The sequence below is a fragment of the Heliangelus exortis genome, chromosome 9 (genome assembly GCF_036169615.1).
Source record: "Heliangelus exortis chromosome 9, bHelExo1.hap1, whole genome shotgun sequence".
NCBI lineage: Eukaryota > Metazoa > Chordata > Aves > Apodiformes > Trochilidae > Heliangelus > Heliangelus exortis.
In genome coordinates, this window is record NC_092430.1 from 14,210,765 (window position 1) to 14,216,764 (window position 6,000).

At 46.5% G+C, this 6,000-nt stretch overlaps 1 long non-coding RNA gene across 1 annotated transcript in view; it reads right to left on the minus strand.

The window, feature by feature from the left end:
• LOC139799838 (uncharacterized) overlaps positions 1 to 5,176 on the minus strand; it is a 51,083-nt gene extending 45,907 nt beyond the window's left edge. Inside the window, exon 1 of the long non-coding RNA XR_011727484.1 lies at positions 4,897 to 5,176. This is a non-coding gene — a long non-coding RNA (uncharacterized lncRNA). The remainder of the gene's footprint in view (positions 1 to 4,896) is intronic.
• Positions 5,177 to 6,000: the final 824 nt, after the last annotated feature.

Below are 6,000 nucleotides of genomic sequence, written 5' to 3' on the forward strand. Positions count from 1 at the left end.
GTAAGAAATGGGGAAGGCTGGGAGGGAGCACTGGGCAGATCACCCAACCCTCCTCACCTCTGGGGTGGCAGGAGCAGTGATCCTTGCTGCTGTGGGAACATGTGTTGCACAGACTCAGCTGAAAAATGTGGTGAGAACTCATCCAAAACCTCAGTGCAGAATGCATTGCTTTCAAAACTGACATTTTAAGGATATAGTTTTATTGCCTGAAAAGTTTCTCATCCCAAAACAAGAATTATTGCTTGGTTTTTTTAGGAGAAAGCAGTAAAAGCATTTCTGTGCACAAATCCCAAATGTAGGCTGTATCCAGCTATGCTTCCATAGAACATGCTTCTCACTCTCTTGTTTGTTTTGATGTTGAAAATACCTGGTCTTGGTCACTGACAAAACTGCACCTCACAGACCCCCTTTCACTTCTGAGGAAAGCAGCATCAGCTACTCAGCCAGTGAGGATCTTAGCACCATTGTCTCCTGTGGATTTTGCTGCTGGCTTTAAGGGGAGCAGGACTCAGCCCTGAGCCTCCAGTACAAGCATTTGGAATCAGTTTGCTCTGCATCCCACTCCTCTCTTGTTAGGGATTAGTGAAGAGAGGCATTTAAAGCTGTGGGCTGGCAAGATGAGCTGAGGCACAGGCAGGAGCAGGCAAGCCAGTGGCACTGTACATGCCAGCTCTGTGTCCTGCAGTATGACACTAACCCTCTTCTTGCTGGGGTTCATTCTCCAAGCTGTTCTCCAGGAACCTCCTCAGTGTGTAGGGAACACTGCCCTTACTTTGGAATAGAAAGCCCTTACTCTGCCTGCTGGTTTAATACATGAGAGTCTGCATTTCACGCCTCAAAGCCTCTGCGGGAAGGCCTGTTCAACACACTTAATTTCTCCTGGTAGCTTTCTTCTGGTTCTAGACGCAAGTGATGTAAATGCAGCCCAGCCCAAGGCACACGACTGTGTTGTTGGGACAGAGCAGCTGCAAGTGGTTTCTCAATGCACAGGTAAAGCCCAAACCACTTGGATTTCATAGTTGGACTAAAGCCATAGAGAGCCTTGGGAAGATCAATGCCTGCAGCAGGGCCAAAAGCATCCTGCCAACAGTGTGCTCCTGGCCATGTCCCAAACAGGACAAGGGGAAGGGGTGTGGGGCAACAACTCTGCTGAGCTGCAAGGGGTGCACTCTGTACTACCACTATGAGTGGTTCTAAAATTGTTATTATTCCACCTATCAATAAGAAAAAGTTGAGGGCAGAGAGGACGGGTGCATTGCAGGCAGAGTTGGAGGTGGTTCTTGGCTGCCAAAACCCAGGTTTGCCTGCCCGCATGCTCCTGCTTCTTTCTCACCTGCTAGGGACCATTCTGCTGTTCAAGGTGGCATCTGAGCCTGCCTCAGTGCAGAAGCAGAGGCATATGAAAGCTGAGTTATGGAGAGACTCCTGACAGGCTGGCAGCAGTCTCAGTGACTCACTAACTTGTGATTTCCTCAGTGGTGGTTTTCCAGCACAGCTGCTCCCAGCCACAGCACATGGTGAGCACCGGCAGAGCGAGCACTGTGTCATTTCTCAGAAGGCCAGGCTATGTGGGCAACCCGTGCATTGCTCATGCAGATCCCCACAACAAACCCCAGCAATTGCCACGGAGGATAACAGACCATAAATTTGGGCAGCTGCACATGTGAGGCACACACAGTCTGGCTCCCGGAATCAAAGCGCGTGTGTTTTTGCTCTTTGCAGTGGCTGAATGTGTTTCTCATTTTGGATTCCCCTTTACAGAGGAAACTCCCTCCATCCCCCTCACTTCTCTCATCTTCTTTACGAGAGGACCTCAGGCACTCTGGAAACATGGGGAGAGGTTTACACCATTCCTGTGAGACATCTTGCAACTGCTTCACACCGCTTGACACACAAGGAAGCTGCGTACAGAGCAATGATGTAATTTTCTGCACAAAGCTTGCTGGAGATGCTGGACTAAACTGTAATCCTCTGGCTTCCCAGCTCCATTTCTCGTCTCTAGGTTTGAAATCATCGTATCTTTGTTGTCCACAAATTTGATTACAAAATGCCCAGGCTGCCTGGGCTACAGGTTTATTTGTAAACTTGAAACCTTAGCTCTAGGGTCACAGACCTATTTCAAACAAACTAGAAGCAAAAGATTTGAGAGAAGGAAGAAAGAAATCTTTTTCTTTGCAACTCCATGGAAGGAAAAAAATTAAATTTAAAGAGGCTTTGTCAAACAAAACCTAACCTGGCTGGTCCAGAAACCTTACACAAAGAGGCATTGTGCTCTGCTTAAGAAACAGCAAGTCCAGTCTGTCAAGACTGTGTCCTGTGCTGCCAACAAGTTGAAGAAAACTGGACTCAGGTAGCCAAATAACGTGATGACTTCATGTCTGAGAGCTGGGTAAAAAGTATCTTCCTGCCTCCTTTCCCTTCCTGCTTCTTTATAGGGAGACTGCAAACAGACTGTAGGAGAGAGGGAAAAAAGAATCGGGGGAGCACAGCCAAGAGCAAACCCTCCTACTGATCAGCACTGGAACTGATCAGCACTGAAACTGCTGGCAGGAGGGACCTGCTCACCCACAGACACAACCAATGATGAACACAGGGAGCAGGAGTAATGAAAAAAAAAGCGCAGCTGCCAATACCAGCATCTGGGAGCTGGGATGGCTCTATCCAGTGACAGAGCAGCCCTTCACTGTGCCGCAGGAATCATCCTGAGGATAGGCACTTGGATGTCTCCAGCATGTTGCTCCTGGGAGTGTGGGGTACAGGCAGAGCCCGACTGCCTGGGCTGCTGCTCACAGCTGCCAGCAGCGCATGCTGAGGGAGCACTGCCTGTGCTCTCTGCAGGATGGCCCTCTTATTTGTGGAGGGCTACTAAGCTTTCCTGACTTGACATGCTATTGCATCTTCCTCTCTCCTCAACATCTAGTAACATATGCTGTTGTAGCTCATCTATGTCATTTGCTGCTTGAGAGAAGTGAGCGCTGCTCACTGAGGACCAAGAACATGCTGAGCAGATCTCCAGGCATCTCAGTGTTCACTTGCATTTAAGTGCCTTAAAAAGGAGCCCTAGGAATGGATTCAGTCTCTTGGAAGTAAATCTGTGTCTGTTCCCATTTGATAGTGAAACAACAGCAAAGCAAACAAAAGCAGCAGCTCAGATCCCAATGCAGCATCCGTGCATATCACCTATCTGACATCCATACAGTCTCTAATTAGCATCCCAGGAACCAGCAGCATGTAAAGGGCTGCCAGCATCAAGATTTCCCAGTCCTGCCCTTTACAAAGACCCTCAAGCAAAACAAGCAGTCTCCCAGAGCTGCACTTTGCATGTGGTCTGGTCTGTCTCCCTGCCATGCTATTTTCACATAACATACCTAAGGCTTCAAACCACACTTTAAAAAAAACAGCTGTTTTGACCATTTACAAGGAGGCAGGGAACCCAGCACGCTTCTCCAGCCATGGAAACCACATGAAAAGCTCTAATAGCAATTCTCTCCAGCATTCCCACTCTCCTTCATACAGGCCAATCCCAAGGATGACTTGGCCAGAAAAGGGTTTGCAAAGCTGCATGTTGTTAAATCCAGAACTTCACTAGCATTTGCTGAAGAGGTTTCTATTTTCCAGGAGGGTGCGTGAATCATCCTTGATGCAGGGTTAGGGAACAAAAGAAGACCAGTTCTTTACAGTCAACAACATTTCTTTTCTGTTTCTCCCAGATGAAACTGTTAGTTGGATATCCAAATCCTTCAGAAAAAGATTTCTCCTTTAGAGCATTTGTGTAAATCCCTCCTATCCCTTACTTTTAATTCTTTCTGATATTCTTTCCCTTTTGTTTTCAGCTTTTCTTTTGCATTTTACTGCTGTCAAGCACAGCAGAAATGCCATTTCATCTATATCTATAATTACCTCTCTGGTGTCCATATGAGACTGTTGATCTAGCCTAATCTGTAGCCTGTAAGAAGTCCCCCTAGAATATAGCAGGATGAAACCTGCAGGTTGTACAGGAATTATTTTAACTGTCTAAACAGCTAAACAGAAAAAAGCACCTTTCTTACCAGATTTTAGAAAAAAAGCTACAGCTTTAACCGAGAATTCCATCTCTGTGGATGAATTTATAGCTTGTTTTAAAAATATAGAAAAGTAATACACCCTGCTTGATGTTCATTTTTCTTACAACTGAGCAAATGTTGTTCTATGGAAGTGAATGTAGAGGGGGGCTTGTTTGTTCTGGGATGTTCAACAAGACTAAGACTTGGGGCTGCCGCAAAACCGTATGAGAAGATCCTCTATCATAACTCAAGTAGGCTGTCTACACAAGACAGATCTGAGGTACCAAAGTAACCTCCAGAATTTTTGGGAGAAAGAATCAGGAGCATGGGTGGGCTGGAGATGGGCTTTCTGGGCTTGATGGAGTGAGAACACAGGCCACTAATTCAGCTCAGGGTTCATCCCATGGCCCTGGAGCACCCTGGAGTGGTGTTGCAAAAGAAATACTGCCCTGATTTTAGCCCCTATGGAGACCTGCCAAAATGAGACACCTCCTCAAGCTTCAGCCCATGGAGTTTGGTGGTGCCTTCTGGAAGACACAGGTCTACTTCCACAGGCAAGATAAGAAAAACAAACAGGCAAATTAAAGAGATTTCCTCTGGGATGAAGTTTTCTCAGAAAGACCTGAAATGATCCTGTGCAGCAGAATTCTATCTGCCTAGAGAACTCATGCTCATCTGGAGAAAATACCACTTGCAGACTTTCAAATGTTCAGTTTAAGAGCTGGCAGGCACTAAGAGGCAGGTGAATCCCTTCAGCTAGAAAACCATGCCCACTTGCAGCTCTGACTCAGCCTTGATTACAAGAATGTGCAGATGGTGCCAGGGATCATCACCCCTCCTTCAGTTCACTCACCGTTATGCTTGGGGGTGTCTGGCAAACTTGTGTGCCCTGGCCTACATTCTGGCTGTTTCCATGGCCATTGGCAGCCTTCATAGTGGACCTGAATGGGCCTATGTTATCTTGGGGACTTCATTTCATACTGTGCAGGAGATGGGAAGGATAATTTTCTCTCAGGCAGCTGGGCTGGCCAAGGGTGGAGTTTGTACTGTGAGAAGGATGGGCTGCAGGCTGCTGTGCACCCCCAGGTACCAGTCACCTCTCCCACAACAGCCTCCTTACCACCTGTGGAAAAAAAAAAGAAAAACAAAAAATGACATGTAAAAAACATCCTTTGCTGCTTCAAAAAGGCTATTAAGGGCTAGTTTATTTACTTTATTATGTAACACTTGCTTTCTCCTTTGCTTTTAGGCTGTGTTAGTATGTTTTCTCCCTCTGGATTAAAATGATTTGTTTTTCTGGTAGACGCAGAAAAAATGTGTTTTATTCCTGTTCTCTTACCTGGGTTTCCCACTTGCCACGATGACTATTTAGCACTTTTAATGGCTGCATCTCTCTCTGCACAACACAAGGGATGGGGAACACCGGCATATCCAGAGCAACTCTGTGGACCAGCAAAGATTCTCCTCACAGTGTCCCCAGGCCAGGGCTCATGAGTAGCTGCCACACTGTGACTGTCTCCCTCTGTCAGCTCATTTACCCTCTCTTGGGCATTCAGCCCCTTTAATACAGCACAGCAGAGCTCTTGGTATCTCTACTAATACAACAAGAGCTAAAAACCTTTATTTTTTTGCCCAAAACTCGTATTACACAAAGCTGATTTAATGTCTGGAAGCAAAACTCATATTCTTCTCCTTGTATTTAAGCTCAGCTGTGAGCAAAGCCTTTAGAAGGTGAATGGGAAAGTGTGACATCAGTCAGAGCTGCATTCCCTTTGGAAAACCTGGCTCCAGTGTGGTCTCAAGCAGGGCTCAGCCCCCTGCAGTGAGTTGTACTGCCAGGCCTGGCTTAAAGGCTACACCAAGCAGGCGTCTACCCACCCCCAGGAAAAGCTTGGGCTGCTAAAAAGCAAGCTTGCTGAAGTAAAATATTTATTCTAAATTTCCTGTTAAATTTGGC